This window comes from Phalacrocorax aristotelis, chromosome 2 (assembly GCF_949628215.1).
Source record: "Phalacrocorax aristotelis chromosome 2, bGulAri2.1, whole genome shotgun sequence".
In the NCBI taxonomy this organism is placed as follows: domain Eukaryota; kingdom Metazoa; phylum Chordata; class Aves; order Suliformes; family Phalacrocoracidae; genus Phalacrocorax; species Phalacrocorax aristotelis.
In genome coordinates this window covers 37,343,504-37,352,856 of record NC_134277.1, presented here as the reverse complement: position 1 = coordinate 37,352,856, position 9,353 = coordinate 37,343,504, and positions in this window count along the sequence as shown.

Genomic DNA, 9,353 nt, shown 5'->3' with positions numbered 1-9,353 from the left:
CTTAGGCCATTGAATGAAACTAAGCACTTGTATGTGTTAATATTTTGCTGATAGGTGGAGAGATTAATTTTACAAAACGTTTGTTCTGGCTCCTGATGAACATTTCAAAATTCTCTTGATAGCCCCAGAGGGGGCACCGACGCAAACGCCTACAGCAGCAGGAGGTTTGTGGGATGCCCGCCACCCCAGTTCATGGCCTCCGAGGATTAACTCTGAGGACCGGCCCTTTGGGAGAGGAGGAGATAAAAATATCAAAAAGGGATTTCTTATGTTGCCCTTGGTCTTGAGCAATGTTGCTGGTTGGCCAACTGTTATTTTTTAATACCGGATGGCCAGAGTCCAAGTAAGCATTGCAACGACCTCAGCGATCCGCTGCAGCAAGGTCTGCAGGAGGGTGGCAGCCCGCCAGCCCCCCGCACATCATTTGCAGGTTGCTGTTTCTGGCAGACCGGTGTTACTTATTGTAAATGAGTGACACTGCCTATAACTCACCTTTCAATCTCACCTCGTGGGCGTCGGAAGAGCGGCGGGTACGTGCTCGTGCGCACAAAGGCATCCCCATAGGCACGTGCCCACCTACGCTCACCTGCAAAGTGCTTGTCACCACCTTGACTTACCTCGATGTGATTGACGATAATTAGGTTTCAGCTGCCTTCCGATGCAGAAATACACACCACCACAGTGTGGGCAGTTCTGCTCCCACAGTCGTGCCTCTGAAAGGCTATCGATTCATGCTTTCACATTTTTAAAAGGTCATGGCAATAATTCCGCCTGAATTGTGCTAAGTGAAAATAGTTTGCAGAGGTAATACGGTTCCTGCTCACTTCCAGTGTAAACAAAAGCCAGTGGTTTTTATTATTATTTTTAGTATATTTTAATTACATTTATTTGCCTCGCTCTTGCATTGTATCAATGAACTATTTGTAAAGTTGTAAGGCAACTGACCTTCAATGTTATATGACTCTTGGTTCTGTGCAGAGATATTTTATTTTTCTATTATGTAAGATGTGCTGGAAGCACTTATCATAATACGGTGCTCACATTAAAAATTAAAAGCATAAGAATAAAAATTGCCTTTTTCCCCTTGTCCTGTCATATATCTGTCCATTTTAATACGACAAAAGTATCTACAGCACTATGACTGTGGTATTAAATGTGCTTACTTTTTGTAAAAATATCAATGTAGTTAAACAAACAGCCTTCTCTGGCTTGACTGGGAACAGATTGTTCCCAACAGTTCGTTTGACTAAGAGGCTGTATAATGCAATGAGTTAACTTATTAGAATACATAGTTACTGCAGCCCAAGCGCCCTAGAAAGATGACGGGAAGCTATGGATGCTATGGCATAAATTATTTCAATAGCTGCACTGCAATTAGTGACTTTGTATTCTGTCTGGTTTATGGGACTTATAACCAGGGCTAAACTCATGAAGCTGAAAGATAAGGTAAGACTTTATGCACAGAATAAGCCTTCCTATCTTCCTGTAGGTTGTTTCCTGTGTTTCCTTTGTTTTAAATTATTTTACGGTGTCAATCGTGTACATCAATAGAGCTCTTAGATTTTCTACCAGCACAGCTTTATGCCTCTTCATGGAGCTACTGAAGAACAGAGCTGAACGTTCCCACCTACACCATGGGCTTTTCCAGGTTGATGTCCTGTGTATGAGAGTACATGGAAAAGGATTTTCCTCCTAATCATCTTTAGCATTAATAGTAAGTGACATATGCAGAGATGGAAGCTTAAACGTACTATGTTCCCATGTGCCTCTGTTCAGTCCCACTACAGTTGCCATAATTCACTCCACAATTGATTGTTAATTTGCTTTATAACATGTGTCTGTAGCAAGTGGAGCTGATAAATAGTGAGAAAGTATGTGATAGGCTATCTAACCTTCTTCATACAGATGAAACACTACAGAGCTGAAATCCATTCATGCTCCCTGAACACAATGCTGTATTCTGGTTTTCTATTCATAGTGTTGTAAATTTGTCAGCCTAATGGGACACTTTGTAAGACATTTTCCTTTTTAAGTGCTTTAATGGGAGGAGGTATTGCATTGATCCAAAATCTAGCCTAACGTTTCATGTCATGGAATTGTGTAGTTAGCTGCATGGAACTTAAGTGCTGTTTTGTTCTTCGCTTTACTTTAAGCTGAACTTTGCCAACCTGATACTCAGCCCACCGTTTATATATAGAATAAAATCAGCACGCAGTTCGGCCACCAAATTCCAAGGTTGTACTGTATTTTCATCTGGTGTAAACACAAGTGGAGGTGGTAAGTAGGCAGAGCACACAGCCAAACTTGCATCTTTTCTCCCCTCCTGCTCTGAAGTGGAAGGGTTGTGGCTGTGGGTATGAAAGACCTGCAAGAGGATAGACCCAGTACCCATAGAGGCCAGTAACCTGTTTTTTGACAACTGAGATGCTGACAGAATGAGATCTGTGCAGATATCCAGTGATACTTCCCTCAAATATTCCCCAGCACCCACTAATTTGCAGATCAAGTACTTAAGCAGAAGAATGTCTCTATATTTAGTACCACTGATGGATTTTTCTTCCCTGAAAGGATAAAGTGAACTCAGTTACTCAGTATGATGGGTGGCAGACTTTGGAAACAGTTCAGTGTGAACATTTATGATTGATCTTATGAACTGTTGAATGTTGGAGGTTTGGGTTGAGTAAGGCTGATATTAGGTTTGATATGGCCACAGCAATACACCAGCCAGAAAAAAAAATTGTGTTTAAAGGCCAAGAGGCAGATGGGTACCTGGAAAAAATGGCCAGTCAATGAAAGTTCTGTTCTGAGAGATATGTGGAAATGCTGAGGTGCAGTCAGGCTCTGAAATATGCCTTTTGCTGAGCTGAATTGTGATGCGGAGAACATCTGCCTTACACGTAAACTTCGTTATGATGCATTATAGGTCAGGATTTTTACTGCTGCTCAAATGTAAGCTAGCTCTGATTTCTTCAGCCTCCCAGTATTGTTCCTGATTTAGGAAGAGAGGCATTTTCCTTAACACTGTCTCAAGAAGTAAAAGTGAAATATTCTGGGAAATGCTGAGTCAGGGGACAATGGTACAAGACGAAGACTTGTAAAATCAGTAAACCTGAGGGCCTTGCAAGGAACCCTACAAGCCCCATCCACAGGACAAACTCTTTGAGAGCACAGAGAGTCACAGGAACCCCCTGAATCGTTAAGTGCTTTTTGCTACTCTGCGTGGTCGTGTGCCACATACAAGCCTGGGATTGACACTGTAGAGCTCAGACAATGCACCCACAGCCCTGAACACGTATTGATCTGCGCTGCTGCAGCTCAGTGCTTATAGCCCAGGCTTTCCCCTGCCCCTTTGTGTTACATCTGTGTGCTAGCCTTCCTCTGAGCAGGACTGCATCTATTCCAACAAAAGCTATCAATCTGTGACATTGTTTATAATGGGGAGAAAAAGCCAACATCAGAAATCTTTTCTGTACCATACGACCTTTGAGATTTATCATGGTTTAGATTTCTCCGAGGGCTGACAGTGTGGTGACAGAATGAGCTGTCTCATGATTTCTTTTTTTTTTGTTTATTGTTTCCTTGCATATGAAAAGGATCTATAAATAATAATCACCAATGCAGGCAGGTGCAATGGTTAAAGACACTTAACCTGCTGGCTATAACCATCTTTTAAAGTGATGTTTTCCTCCCTAGTTAATAGGGGGGCACTGGTGCTGCTGGAAGAAGGACGGCAGAAGTAAGGAGCATCTTGGTTGTGTACTTGGTGAACTTCTGCTGCAGAGAAATGTCAAGGTCAGAAGATGATTGAAGAACCTTCTTCCTCTCTTGAAGTCGCTGTTCCTGTATGATATTGTTTTCCACTGTAGAAGGTTCTCTTAAAAATGAGGTTGAGATCCCTAAAGAAATTGCTTCAATCAGCAACAGTGCTTAATGACTGTTAATGGGAAGTGGAGATAGGATAGTAAGTGTTACTTTGATTAATAAGAGAACTGCAGAGAATTTAAATTGTGCCACTGATGGATTATTTTCTTCAAGCTTGATAAGCACTCCTCATTTGTTCTTAAATTTGGTCAATACTGTTAAAGACAGCAAAATGAAGTATAATTAATTCTATTACTGCTACTCAGACCCAGTGTTACTGGGAAACAGATTGCGATGCAGACAACAATGTTAGGTAACACTTCTGACAGTTTTATCATATGAGGACCTGTCAGTCCTGGAAAGTAGAGAAGCTTTTCTCCTCCATGGTTAGAAACTGCCCAGAACTCGTTGCCTTTCTTAGCACATGTTGGTCTATTTGAATCTGCCACAGAAATATTTGGAGTAAAGAAAGTAGCTGATTCTGAAGTATGTGGGCAAAACAAACAGCTCCAGTTTATTCCTCACTTGATATATGGGGACATTGTTGTTGGATTTTGAGTATATCACTGCAGATACTGAGTTTACAGTACTACCCAGGTGGAGCAGCACTTATATAAATAGCTTCAGTATTGTGGTATGAATATTTAGGACATTAGAGAGCTTGGGAAGGAGGGGTGACATGAATTTTTACCACTTCAAGATAATACAACATTTTATTTGCAGACCCCTGGTCTTTTGAGTTTAACTCCTCTACATGCTGTTAGGATCCACTGTAGTGGCTAAGACAATTATTACAATACTATTTTCCCAAAGATATTTTCTGTTTCATAATTGCGTGTGTTTCTTACCAGTCTTGAAGTTCAGCATGTGTATACCCTATGGGTTAATATGGCCTGTGTAATAAATAATCATATTATAGCAACACCTAAAAGCTCCGTTTAGGTCCCTGTTGTGTTAGGTGCTGGCAAACATTATAGTCTTCCCTCAGGAAAGCTTCTACATGTCTAAATGCTGTCCTGAAGGGAAGCTTTCCTTTGCTCAGAGCTGTGAGTCGCTGACATATGCAAAGGTCTCTAGTCACGTGTGTTTGCACATCTCACTTCTGCCACAGTGGAAAGTGATCCTACTGAGGATGGGAGGTGCTAATCCATTATAGACATTTAGTAAAAAGGTAGCATAAACTCCATGCTGGTGTACATATAAGTTATCATAATGCTTTTAGACAAACCCATTTGCATGATAAAAAAGTAGGGAAAATATACTGAGAAATGCAGTTTATTCAGAGACCTTTGTGCCCCTTCTGAAGTCAGATTTTAGCAAAAGTTGACCAGCATCCATTCTGCTGTCTCGGAAGAAATCCAGGCTATGTGCAAAGGAATAGGGAAACAGTTCTGTGCTTTCATTAGTGGTAGCTGCAATTATTCCTTAATTTAACAGACTCTGCCTACTTCAAAGTCCATGCTTCTCCAATTCTGACTGCAGAAAGTCATTGTGTGAGTTATTTCAAATTAATTTGAAACCAGAGTGTGTTGGCTAATAGTATAGTTATAAAACCAGTGAAGGTCTAATTCTGTTATTAAAAATGTAAAGCTTATGTATTATGAATAAAGAGTTCACTCTCTTCCAAGGATATTCCATAAACATAATTTCTAGAAGTACTGCAAACAGGGAAAATGTGTTTCAGGCATGAATTTGAGGGCAATGATCTGTACTCTAGAGTGCAAAAATACATTAACAAGCCTCAGGTGGAAGGTCATGTTGAAAACTTAGAAGCAGAGAACAAAAGGCAGTGACAATTCCTTTGCCTTTGAAATTCGCTGTTTATAGCTCTGCTGGCATTCCGTGCAGCAAAGGGAGCAACCGAACATCTTTCATTCACTTGACTTGTTTGCAAATGCTTGAGGGTGGCTCATAGGGAATGCGGTGGTTTGACTGAATCATTCTTTCATTGATACTTTCTTGCAGATAACCAGGGTAAACATTGACCCTAATTACTAGACACCCTTTAATTCTACAGGAAAGGATGTCAAGGGTGTCATAATCCTGACAAGTAAAGAGATGGCACCCAACATGTAAAGGATAGCAGTGTGGGAGGACTGACGGTCTTTGTTCTAAAGGCAGCTGCAAAGTGGTGTATGTGTACCCAGTACACGCAGTGCATTCACACTTTTTAAGGAGAAGGCTTTTAGATCAAACCAGAAGCCTTGTGCATCAGTACTCTTTCTACAGAGGACCATTTATCTAGGTGGGCCAGCAACTTTTTGAAAGAAGGCAGCTGGCATCATATATTGCCTCTAGTGCACCAAAGACAAAGAAACTTTAAATCTTAGGTATTACCTCCGCAGAACTAACCAGAGATTTGGAGGCCAAATAAACCTTTCTCTCTCCCGAATTTTTCTGTTATTCCATTTTAGTGTCTGTCAGCTTGATACAAAACCCCACATATGTCTGTAGGTGTGTATATTTGTTTGTTGACACTGTTTTATTATGCAGCACAATGGAAATTCTGCTGGAAAACTTGTTTGCAAAGTTGATTCATGGTGGAAGAAAGGTAGATCCTATATTCCACTTTACAACAACTATCCTCCAGAATTAAGGGCTATATATTTGAAGGATTGTGATGCTGTAAATGTACTTTTCTGAAGGTACTTTAATGGTGTTTTGTCTGTCATAAGCTAAGGCTTCGATAATGAAGGAGAACCCTGCATGTACCAAGAGCCCTGATTAAGAGAGGAGAACAGTTTGTTACAGTTATGTGGGTACTTGGTTATCATATAAGTTTATGAAATCATATAAAATTTCAATTTATGCCATAATACTCTATAAAGGATGGAGCACACAAAACAAATAAGTATGCCAGTTTCTTTCACGTGTGAATGGTATTGCTGGTTGTGTTAAATCTGCCATTTTCAGAAGCAAGATAATTTATGCTAGAACAGTAATTTCTGGTCTCGCAGTTAAATTTTGTAGAAGTTAATTACAGACTGAAATAAAATAGATGTGGTATAAAAGCTACTAAAATGCCAATATAATATTATATATTGTTGAGAAGGGGAGAATATATATATTTCTTTATAAAGTACACAATATATACTTATATTTAAGCCTTATATTTAAGTTCATTGTGAATATAGTTTTGTGGAAGCTGAGTGACACTGTCCTGGTGCAGTGTGTTTGGGCTTTGTTCTGTTGCAGAGAGGTGAAGTCACTTGTTTTTGGGACTTGTTTTCCATCATACTTCTAATCTACATAATGTTTTATAATGGCTTTCATAATGTTTGCAAAATCAAGATGCAAAGTCAGGGAAGTTAATTTTTCCCATTGGAATCAAGTCTTATTCTTTACTTGCACACTTCTGAGAGCTGTCCATTAAACGAAGCTGATGGTATCCCAGTTTGTTTTCTCTTGTGTCAGCCTAGCCATGCTTTAGGAGATTGTAACTAATTTCGTCTTAGCATATCAGAAAATGCTCAGGGCATGCCCAAAGCTTGTGTTGCTGTAACTGTATTACAAATTGTTCGAAAGGCTGTTTTTTGGAGGTGGAGTTTTACTTCTAGATTTTGCATTACAAGGAAGGAAATTTCTTTATTTCGTTTTTGCCAGGGTGGGCCAATCTGAGTTTCAGCGTCTCCTGCATGCTCCTTGCTGGCTTCTGTTGTCACTATATTTAACTATGATATGTAAGTCTTGGCAGGAGTGTCCCATTAATACAGGGAGTGAGGTGAGTGGTGCTGAGCTACAAATGCATGACCAAGAACTGGGAAAGGAGTGAAGCATCCTCTTTTAAGCTAACATGAGTTTAAACTAATAGAGAGTGTGAAAATTCATTAAGACCATTTTTGGAAAAGCTGTTTTGAGGTTGGGCAGAACTGGACTGGACTTGGATGGGGCAAGGGCTTGTCAGCAGTCTTGGAGATGATGGCTTTCTTTACTGAAGATGCTTTCAGTTCTGGCATATTTTGGTTTGGAGCACTAGCCCCAGAGAAGACAAAGCCATGAAGAAGATATGGTCAAAATTTCAAGAACGGTTGGGTGTTTTTTGTTGTCATGCTGTCAGAATTCAGCAGGTGGGAGAAACTACAGAGCAGCAGAAGTTCCTCTCCCCCTCCCACTGGCTCACACATGCACACATGCAACCCTCTCCTGCCGGTCCTTTCCTTTGCTGCCTTCTGGTAGCACTGTCACTTATTTGGAGTAAAAGTGGGGCTTTGTGTCAGTGTAATGCCACAAGCCCTCCTTGAGATTTTACGGCCCTCGAAGTCCTGCAGACATCCAGAGTGCAAATTATGACTGTGAAGAATACTGAAGAGGGAAGGGGGAACAGAAATCCCTGTCTTTTGGACTTTGCGTACTTGCTTTTGGCTGGAGAGATAACTATTTCCTTGTTACTTTATGGCCAGTCCTGTCCTTAGATAGCTGTGCATCATATTCACAGCCACAGTATAAGACACTCAAGCCTTGTAATGCTTTTAAACTAATGAGGGTGCGGTGTATTAGCTCAGGATGCATCACACAGTTTCCAAAGGGCTTTGCATGTTGTTTATGGCTTGTGCTTCATAAAGAATATCTCTTTTCGTATAGCCTGAATGTAGCTCACCACCATTTTGGAGCAGGCTTGAGAATGTTATCACGATTGGCTTGCTAGGTGAAAGGCTTTTCTATTTAGCTTTTAATAGAGCAAAAGTGACTCTAAATTTGTTAATATTCTTTAGGTTATATAGGACAAATTACAGATAAGTGAATAAGTAATGAAATTTGTAATGAGAATTTCTCAAGTATGAAATGTTGGCGCAAATTAATTGTGGGATTTTACAGCTATTATAGTTTATATCATAAAAGCAAAAATGACTAGGGCTTTTTAATTACAGTAGGAACACACTAAATTTTTATTGAGTGCCATTTTGTTAAAGAGGTACTTTAAGCATTAAGAGCAAATGCCATCCATAACAGTGAGCCCAGATATCTGTGCCACATCAAATAAATATGCTATTGCTATGAAATTGTTCCTCAGATACTGCAATTGACATGAAGACTAATGAGAAATCTCTTTTCACACCTTCAGTTTATTGTGTCTTTTTCTCTCGGTCATTCTTTTTCTTAATTACTGTGTGTTTGCAAAGGGCCACAGCAAATCCCTTGGAAAAATATACAGAGCTTTTTCACTTACCCTTCAAAGTTGCACTGTGAATAGCAAAATGTTGGTGTCTCAGTAGAAGTTAATATTATTGTGGAGGGGAGGAGGGAGGATGGCTGGATGCTAATTCTTATTAAATATTTGATGTGTAGAGAAATCTAATACAGTGGAAACTCAAAGAAATCTCATTACTTGGTGGAACACATTGCATACTAAGATAGAGATGACTCAGACTCAAAACCTAACAGGCAGATTTAGTAAGGAAGCACATCTGAAACAATGTCCTGCTGTTCTTTTCCATTAAAATAAGAAATCTACATATTGTCTGCTACCCTCCTTATCTAGACATTTCTCAGAG